Raw genomic sequence first — 10393 nt, 5'->3', positions numbered from 1 at the left:
ATTCCCTACTCCATCTACGTTGATCTTGGGGCTTTGAGTGTCAATAAACCACAATAATTCCCCAAGGGAATTATCTACCAGAGGGTTCCTGGTGGTCTGCAGCTCCTCAAGCCCAACCCCTGCGTGGGGCACGTTCCCATCCTGGAATCCTGGGCTCAGAAATGGAAACCCAGCTGCTCCCTGCAGCCCTGCTCCCACCCCTCATGTGCAGATCACCGTATTAAAGGGGGAATTAACCCTTTATTATTAATAATGATCATAAATAAGCCGAGGGAATTTGTGATTCTTGAGCCCAAGCCACCAACTGCAGATCGAGATCTGACTTCAGGGTCAGAATGGGGGGGTTGGGCAAACATGGAGGAGTTCAGCTCCTAAATCCCTTCTCCCAGCCCAGGCCAGGGTTTACTATTAGGAAAACCTCTTGATTTCAGGGCTCTTTGCTTTTGTTTGCTTTAATTGCCACCTTCAGGAGGGTGAAGTGCACTAATGGAGGTGCTGTGATCAGGGCTGGGTTTGGATCCCTGGGAGTGGCTGGTGGGACCTCGCTGCTCCACAGGGTTATTTCCATACTGGAAATAACCAGAAATAATCCATAACTGGATTTTTTTCATATCAATTGTAAGCACAAACCTCGCCATATCTGTAGTCAGTTTATAATTTCAGTAATGTCTAAAAGAGATGAGTAATTCCAAGGACTATGGATGGCACATTCTGCTAAAAATTCTGGTGACACAAGAAGGTGAGTTGCTAATCAGCAGATCCACCACAAAAGCAGTGTTGTTTCCAACAAAAATGGGAAAAAACCCAACATCACTCCTTTCACTTGAGAAAAGTGAAAGAAGTTCACTAATTTCCTGATGACAAAATATAAAAAAAATAAACAAAATTGGTTTGTTAAGGGTGTGGAAGACTGACAGTCTCTGGCCCTTGGCTTCATGCAGACCCCTGAAAAATGTCCCTCTCTGCAATGGGAGACTCGTTAGGGGCAAGGTCATTCTCACAGTGATGTCAACAGAAAGGAGAGTGGCTGCATCTACCCAGACTTGAAAATGGAAGGGTGTTCTTGCCTCACACAGAGACAAGCCCTGTCCTTTTCTGTTTGTGCTGTTTTTCATGCTTTTCCCTGCTGGAGACTGCCAGCATGGATCTCTCCCTTTGGAGAGCAGCACAGGCTGCAGGAATGTGGCTCCAGGAGTGCCAGAGCTCCTGGCCAGGCTCTGGTGGAGCTGGGAGTGACACGAGACTGGCCCAGGGCTGTGCAGCAGCTGCTGCACATCTGGCTCAGGAGTGCTGGGAAACCCTTCTCCCATCCCAGCCATGTCCTTCCAGAGGTGGCTGGAGGAGGAGAAGCTCTCTCTCCATGATCAGGGCAGATGGGGAAGAGCTTTTCACATTTCTGGGCTGTTCCCAGGAGTTTTCTCTGGGTAAATCTCCCCCATCCAATCCATCCATGTGCTGTCCCAGCCACCACATCCACGGGCTTTCCTCTATCTCCCTGTCCATCCTCTGGCACAGAACTCCACCCTTCAGGAGCTCCATTTTCCCCCAAAAAGGCTTAAAAAATGTTGAAATATGTATCCAAATAATTTTGGAAGCTCCCACAACAACAGATCCAGGAGAACATGGCACAGCTTTAAGAAAAGAAGTAAAAATACAACTGAAGCTGCAATGTTTTGTGTGCAGCACCTTTCAGATTGGGCACCCAGCACAACTCTTGGCCCACCTTGGGGAATGAGTTTGTACAGAGGGGTTTGTGTCACTCAAACTCAATTTTTTTTTCTTTAAGAAAAGAAGTAAAAATACAACTGAAGCTGCAATGTTTTGTGTGCAGCACCTTTCAGATTGGGCACCCAGCACAACTCTTGGCCCACCTTGGTTTTCTTGGGGTTCTCAACAGAAAGCAAAACTGTCCCGTGGGGAATGAGTTTGTACAGAGGGATTTGTGTCACTCAAACTCAATTTTTTTTAAAAAAACCCAGAAGCTCTGACCAAGCAATTGGCATTTTCTGACTGATTTTCCAAGCTGCAGGAGCACAGCCTCTCCCTTGTTCCCCCAAACGTGGGTGGGAGCAGCTGGAGGGGGGCGAGTGCTCGCTGGTGGCTCTGGCCAAGCCTTGGCTGTGGCCCAGCTCAGCTTCCAGGGCTCAGGAGAAGCCAAACCAGTGGGAAAAGTTCTCCAGCCTCATCTTCTGCCATCCACAGCCCTTCCCATTGCTGTGTTTGCTCTTTCCCGTGCAGCTGGGACCAGCAGTGGCTCCGAGCTGTGGTTTGCAGCCAGAGCCAAGCCAGGCCTAGCCCTGGCTCAGCCTCTGAGGAGCTCCAAGCCCTGGTGTCCACCTGGGCTGCTTCTCCCTCTCTAAGTGGGCAGTTGGTCCCACAAGCTCCCAGCAGGAGCTTTCTGCCTGTTTGCATCATAAAATCGTGTTTAAAGTGTGGTTATGGGCAGCACAGAGCCAGAGAGCAGCTGGAAAATCGACAGCTCTGGGGTTTTTTCAGGATTTTTTAGTATTTCTCCCTTGTTAATGGGAGTCTGCTCCCTTTAGGAGGTTCCTTCTTCCCAAATCCAGCGTGGCGCTGGGAGCTGATCCACTCCTTGCTGGGCATGGCCCAAGGAGGGTTTGGGAAGCCAAGGGACAGGGATCCAGCGTGGCTTTGGGTCCTTCAGGCTGCCCCCAGCAGGGAATTCTCAGGGAATTCTCCTTTTCCCAAAGGAACACGGGCTCCCAGCTCCGTGGTAGGTGCCCCAAAGGAGACTCCAGCCCTCCCTGAGCTGGCAGCAGAGCCTGCCCATGATTTTTCCAGGGCAAAGCAGCTTTTCCCCAGGAAGATCCCAGCAGAGGCAGCGCCCATCCCACGGGAGGGACAGGAGGGCTCTGCTGTGGGAGCCTCTCCAGCAGCCCCATCAATGGGGGGGATTGTCCTGCAGGGTTTTGCTGCAGCACTCGGCTCAGCAGCTCCATTCATTTGGGTCAGGACACACAAATATTCCCTGGCATTCGTCTGCCGGGCCAGGCCGAGGGCTGGCCAGAGCCCAAGAAGCACAGGGCGAGGTGGGCAGGATGCTCAGCCACCCCTGCCCGCCGGGGTGCAGTTCCTAGAATCGCTGGGGTGCCACAGGGACAGGGCTGGCACCGCTGGCGGGGCTGGAGGGGGCCCTGAGAAACTTCTCAGCCGAGCTCTGTGAAAATCCCAGAGCAAACATTGGAGGTAAACTGAGAAATCAGGGCTCAGCTCCCTCCCAGCTGGAGAGGGGATGTGAAAGGCTGAAATCACCCTCAGCTTTGGCCTTCCCAGCTTCTCCCCAGTGATCCCAGACCTCCTGGAGCACGGGGGACACAAAACTGCCCCAAACGGGGCTGATCCTGGCTGCTGGGGGCACGGGGCTCTGCTCTGCCCTCCCCAAGGGGACATCTCCAGGTCTGGGAGCTGGGAAAAACCCTGATCCAGGCCCTGAGATCCTTCCCTAGCTTTCCCCCCATCAATTTGTACTTTTTCAGTTGGGAAGTCACAGACAGTAAATCCCTTGATGGACGTGGGGGTTTGGAATCTGGATCTGCTTGGGAACAGGAGCTCCAACCCAGTGGAGAATGAGTTTGGATTTTTGGCGATAATCAGAGCAAAACCAGTGCTGGAGATCCCAAATCTGGGGAAACCTTGTGCAATTTATTTTTCTGCTGGAATTTGGAAGTGAGGGACACCCCAAATGCCTTGTTTGCAGTTTGCTGTCCAAGCTGGTGCCTTGCCTTTATTTCCTGACCCTTTAGGGACTGGCAAATTGTCCCCAGTGCCACCTCATGAGGCCAGAGTGCCACCTTTGGCACTGCTGGCGAGTCCTTGACATCCCTTGCCACCAAACCAATAAAAAGGGACCCTGGGAAGCGTGGGAACAGCCCCCTGACCCCCCTGTTTGGTTTGGGGGGTGAAAGTCCGTGTGAAGAATGAGAGGAATCCCGCTGGAATCCTGCTCTGGGAGCAGCTGGGATTGGGATGCTCCCAGGGCAGGAGCAGCCAGCCCATGGCACCAGGGCACAGGGAATTTTGAGGCTGGACCTGATGTGAGCCATTGGATTTTTGGGCATTCCTTCAGACACCCGGGGACAGCACAGCTCCCCCCTCCCAGCCTTTTCCTCGTTCTCCCATTGAGGAATATTCAGAATTCCCTGTCCAAGCCTCTTCTCCCTTCTCTGCTCCCCAGGAACTCTCCAAAGGCTCCCTCCTATCAATTTTCCCCACCATATGTTCTCATTAAAACATTTATTGTGAGCTTTATCTGCGGATTATTTGCCATCAATTAATAAAATGTGGGGTGAGCTTCAAATGAACATTCTCCCCCTCTCCACTTCCCCTTAACGAGGGAAAGGACAGAGAAATAGGGGAGAAAAAAAATTACCATGACAGATGGTGTTTTTTAACCTTTCTTTTGCTCAATCTGGGAAAAAAAGGCATTTTTCTCAGAATATTGGCGTGGGTTTTTCCTGATGAGTTACAGCACTTGGAGGGCTAATCCTGGGCTTAGCTGAGCTCAGCCTGAAATGTGTTGGGGTGTTAAGGGTGGGGTGATGGCACAGGGACACTGCTGGAGCAGGGATGAGCAGGGAAAGCTGCAAAATCCGCTCCTGGAAGGAAAATGTGCTGTGGCTCATGGGCTTGGCAGCCAAAAAGCCCCGTGGTCCTTGGCAGGAGCTGTCTGGGTTTGTGGAGCCTTCAAAAAAGTGGCTTTGGGGGTTTTTAAAGAGTTCCTGCAGGGAGAGACCTCCCTGCTGTGCCCCTCCCATGGGGAACATCATCCCTGGTTTAGGGTGAGGATGGAGGCAGGGGGATGAGCGCTCTCCTTTCCCACCTGGGGAGATCAGGAGCATCCCGTGGTTTTGCCCTGGTCTTATTTGGAATTTTGGGCTCTCCAGGGTGGCTGCTGGCGAGATGGGGCGGGAGGAAAGGCAAACAGAACATTCCCTGTGGGTGCTGCAGGCCGGGACACCATGTACCACCAAGGATAAATAAATCCAGGGGTAATTCACACCCAGGGGTTTCTTGGATAAACAAATGTCTGGGGAGAGACCTGCCTGTGGGGAATCTGCTGGGAAAGCCCTGCTGGGCTGGGAATTGGGGACTTAAACACTCCAGACCAGTCTGGGCTTTGATTTCTCCCTGGGCCTGGATGTTTGCCCGGCCTGGTGGCAGAGCTGGCCCAGCAGCACGTGTTGACACTGGGCTTTAGCTCTGGGGAGAGTTTAAACTGGGCTTAGCGAGGCTCTGACACCTCACTGAGGCTTCCCTGCCTCAATGCCACCCCTCCCCGGGACTTCTGCTGCCTCCCTGTCCCGGGTACTCCATGAAATTTACAGCAAAAAGCCAAATAAACTCATGGAAAAGCTCATTCTAATTTTAAAACAACCCCACTGCCCTCGAATTTTGTGGCCAATTCTCTACTGGCTCGTGCTGGTGGAACATAAATGTGGGAAGAGAGATTTGGGGTCAGCCAGGCCCTTCCAGCCCTGCAGAACTGGGATCTGCCCACACGGCTCCAGTTTCCCCCAGGAGCTCTGGAACAGCCTCAGGAAGCAGGAAATATTCATTTTTGGGCCTGGATAGGGTCAAAGTGGTCACTCTGACTTGGGACCACCAGATTTTTTCCCCCCAGTTCATCCTTTTTTTGATTTTAATGGGAATTGCTCAAACTGACACCGCCAGGGTTGTTCCCAGCTGGAAAAGGGTGAAGGTTCCTGCTCTGGGAGCAGTTTTGGGGGCCAAGGGCTGCCCCCAGCTTGTCCTGCAGCCTCCCATGCAGGAAAAGGGGTACGGGACAATATCATCCCACTTACCCCTGCTGCCCAGCAGAGTCCAAGCTCAAGGCCCAACAGAGTGGGGTTAAACCCACACCAGGAGTGAGGTATAACCCACACCAGAAATGGGATTTAACACACACCAGGAGTGGGGTTTAACCACACCAGCAATGGGGTTTAACCATGCCAGAAATGGGGTTTAACCCACACCACAAATGGGGTTTAACCACACCACAAGTGGGGTTTAACCCATGCCATAAATGGAGTTTAACGACACCAGAAATGGGGATTAACCCACACCTGAAGTGAGGTTTAACCACACCAGGAGTGGGGTTTAACCCACACCAGAAATGGGGTTTAACCCACACAAGAAATGGGGTTTAACCTACACTAGAATGGGGTTTAACCCACACCTGAAGTGGGGCTTAACCACACCAGAAATGGGGTTTAACTACACCACAAGTGGGGTTTAACCCAGCCACCCCCAGCTTTGCCTTTGAATAAATCTCGTGCTAAATTGCACTGAACTAATTTAATTTTCTGCCTTGATTTTTATGAGCAACAATTAAGAAAAAAAACCAACAAAAAAACAACCCCAAACCCCAAACAGAAGGTAATTACAACCCCTGAAGGCCTGAGCTGGGGCTGGGATGCGGCAGCTTTTATCTGGGATCTGATATGGGCGTTATTCATTGTATTAAAAGTTTGCCAAGAGAGGCTTCACTGAAAATAACCCTGTGTTATCACAGGGAGTAATATCCTGCTTTTATCAGGTGGAATAAATAAACAACACCGGCTTCAGGCTGGGCTTTAACAAGGTGACACCGAGGGCAGGGTGAGAAACTGCGTTACCTGTGGGGAAAAGGTGATTAAAGGGGAGCTGAAACTGGAATAGAAAGTGCCCCCAGATTTCTTGCATAACCACATAATTGTATTCCTATTTATTGTCTCATGGAACAGGAATGGGATGGAATTTGGCTCTTTCTGGGTTTGAGAACTCTTTGCAAACATCTCGGTGATTTATCCGGAAAATTCTGCCCAGGTGATGCTCCTGACACCGTTTTCTCACCTTGACCCTTGAGCCATCCTGCCCAAAAAATCACCTTTGGGAGCCTTTTCCATAGGATCTCCCTGGTGCTTTTCCCGCCTGGAACTCCCAACCTGCTGCTGTACAAATCCAGACTGGAAGTGATGGTGGAGAATGGGTGGGAATGCCCAAAATTTGGATTGCAGCAGCTCAGACTGGGGAGGATCCATCAAGGATCAGTTCATCCAGGGGATGGTTGGAACTCTGGTCTAGGCTGGACATCCTCATGGGAAGTGGGAAATTTGGTTGATGTTCATCTGAGCAATCTGAACTGCAATGGGAAATTCCATGAGAAGAGCCATGGATGATCAGATCAGCTCAGGTTTTGGGCTTAAATATTTATTTCTAGAATTTTATAACTAAAAACCCCAGATTTCCTTTTTTCATTTTAAGTTTTAATATTAATTTTCTCAATGTTTTCCCATGAAAGACAGAAAACTTTTTTCAGGGAATTGCAACCAAAACCTCCAGATTTCTGCCCCAAACCAGTCTGGAGCAGCTATCCCAACAATGCAACCATCCCAGGGCTTGGGTTTTCCCCCTTCTTAGCAAACAGCAGGCCAAAAAAGAGAGAAAAAAAATTAAAATCACCAATAATAAAAAAAATTAAATTAAAAAGTAGGAGTTTTTGCCATCCATGGTGTATTTTTCCTTTGGAAACTGGCCACCCCAAGCACACACAGGGCTCTCTGTGAGCCTCCCTCGCCCTCCAGGAGGGAGCAGAGCAGGAAAAGTCCCCGTGCTTGGATGGGATGGGCGGGGGGAGGGCTCGGGGCAGCCTCTGGAGCTCAGTTCCTCTCTCTGCTGCATTTCCAGCAGGTTCTGCTCAGCGGGGCCAGCTCTTCATTAGAGCAGCACCCCCTGCTCGGCCTTCTAAGGTTTCACGAGGGAAGTTGTCTTGCCCCATTTCCTGAGCTCCGTATTCCAGCAGAGAGCGGGGATTCCAAGGGGAGGAAAGGACATGTAATTTAATCATCTTTATTGGATTCTGGGCCAGCGAGGGGGCAGAGCACCAGCAGCCCTGTCCTCTCCTCCTCTCTTGAACTTCCCTTCCCTTCCCTTCCCTTCCCTTCCCTTCCCTTCCCGCCCCACCGAGGAGATTTCACAGCAGAGGCAGCAAAAAAGTGATGGTCCTAAAAGATTGTGGATTGATGGGATTTTTGTCCTGATTTATGGGTTTTCCAGAGCTGGAGCTGTTGTTTCAGTCTCAGGCAGATCCATGTCTCTCCATGGGTTTGTTAGTGACTAATTTGTGATTAAAAATTGTGATTTTTAATGGATTTGGTTGCAGGAAAGAGAATCCCATCCTTCCAAAGGGTGTTTGGGAGTGGGGTGAGAGGCTGCTGGGCTGGATCAGGGTAAGTGGGGAAGGCAAATGTGGAATTTTCCCAACTGCTAGTGTTTTTTGGGAATCCAAGGAGGGCAGGCAGCCTCCACCAGGAGTGTCCTGGGCATGGCTCTGTCCAGCTCCCACTTCCAGAGGGCAGGGGAGAGCCTCCCCCAGCCCCTCTGTGCCAAGGGGGAAAGTTAGAAGAGCAAAAATTGGGGAATTTTTTGCAAACTAGAGATGATGAGGGAGAAAAAGAATCCAAAAATGCTTCACTCCATGGTAGTGGCTCAAAAGTTTGATTGTTTTTCTTATCCCTACTGGGCAAAACTGATATGAATGCACAGAAGGGCACCAGAACTCTTCATTTTCATGGATGAGGACCCCTGCCCTGCCAGGCCTTGCTCATGCCAACTCTGCCCACACATATTCCCAGTTTTTTGTTAATTTAAATCATTGCTGATGCCAACAAAACTGGGCTTTTCCAGCCTTGCCTTTCTCATCCTGCACACTCAGCTGTGACCTCACAGCTTCAGAGATATTAAACCAGGCTCAGTGGGGAGCAGGGGGGGCCCATCCCCCTTTAATTCAGATGAAATCAAACCCGGGATTTTTTTAATAAATCCATTTTATGGCTGGAACAACGGCGGGAGCAGCGAATATTTGGGGCCTGGAGACCCCAGCTTCGCTGCCTCTCCCCGTGGGTTGGAGTTATTATTTTCCTGGCTATGAAAAGCTCCCGTGGAGGATGGGAGGGGTTTATAAGTCACTAATGGGTTTCTCACCTCAAAGTGGTTCCAGTTTTTCTCTCTGGGATGGGATGGTTTCCATTATGTTGTTAATGGGCAGGAGCTGCTCCCGAGGGAGAGCTGAGAGGGGCCAGGATTTCTGGGGACAGTGAGGGGACACTGCCCCAGCCCAGGCAGTGCTGGGCAGCAAAACACCTCCAGCCTGGTCTAGGTGTGGAAAGAACTTTCTAAAATGCCCCTTTTTTTTTTTCCCCTAAGGGAATTTTGTGCTCCGTGGCTGCAGCTGGAGTGGGTTGGGATGATGGGGGGGATTTTGGGGGTTGCACATCCCCGTCAGGGGTTTAGCAGCTGGTTTGGGGGGTTTGCTGCATCTCCCCACGTGCAGGTGCAGAACCAGCCTCCCTCATTCAGGCTGCTGCTGAAAAGGGGGGAAAATGGGCTGGAAAAGTCCATTTTTGGGGACAGGGACGTGAGGCAGCAAACCACTGCAGTGTCACCTTGGGGAGGGGAGGGAGGGGCTGGTGGGGAGCCCTGGGAGGGGCTCTGGAGGAGGAGACCTTGTGGAAATGCTGAGGGGGATGTGCTTGTCCCAGGACATACCCAGGCTTATCCCAGGACATAGCCAGGCTCCTTCCCATCCTTTCCCACTGCCACGGGGAGCAGGGATGTTTTGTACAAGTTTGAAACCCCCACAGTGCTTGAAAACCCCAAAAAGTGAAAACCCCACAATGCTTGAGAACCCCACAATGCTGAAAACTCCACAATGCTGAAAATCCCACAATGCTTGAGAACCCCACAATGCTAAAAACCCCACAATGCTGAAAACCTCAAAATGCTGAAAACCCCCAATGCTTGAAAACCCCACAATGCTTGAGAAACCCACAATGCTGAAAACCCCACAATGCTGAAAACCCCCAATGCTTGAAAACTCCAAAATGCTGAAACCCCCACAATGCTGAAAACTCCACAATGCTTGAAAACCCCACAATGTTTGGAAACCCCATAATGCTGAGAACCCCAAAATGCTGAAAACCCCTCAAAGGCTGTGAAAGCAGCTGCAGGTGCCAGGGAAAACATCACAGACACCCCCACAACTGCTGGCAAGATAAGTTTTTGGGGGGAAGCTGCAGCAGCCTGGAGTTTGGTAGCTGAGGGAGGGAGGAAGAAATGAAAAATTAAACCCAGATTACAAAAATGACCCTGCAGAGGAACTCTCTCTGCTGGGAGGGAGGCAGCCTGAGCCCTCCTGCTCCTGCCCGAGCCCATCCGAGCTGCAGGGGGAGGAAAGGAAGAGGAGGGAGGGATGAAGGTCACCTTCCTCACCTTCCTCGCCTCCCGCTGCCCCGCCAAGGCCGCGCAGGGCCCGGCTGGAGGTTTTGGAGTCATTATCACACCAGGCTGCCGAAGGTTAGGGAGGAAAGAGCTTTTCAGAAGCCTTTGCCCTCTA

Source organism: Passer montanus, unplaced genomic scaffold, assembly GCF_014805655.1.
Source record: "Passer montanus isolate IOZ18808 unplaced genomic scaffold, ASM1480565v1 scaffold35, whole genome shotgun sequence".
In the NCBI taxonomy this organism is placed as follows: domain Eukaryota; kingdom Metazoa; phylum Chordata; class Aves; order Passeriformes; family Passeridae; genus Passer; species Passer montanus.
This window is presented reverse-complemented; position numbering follows the sequence as displayed.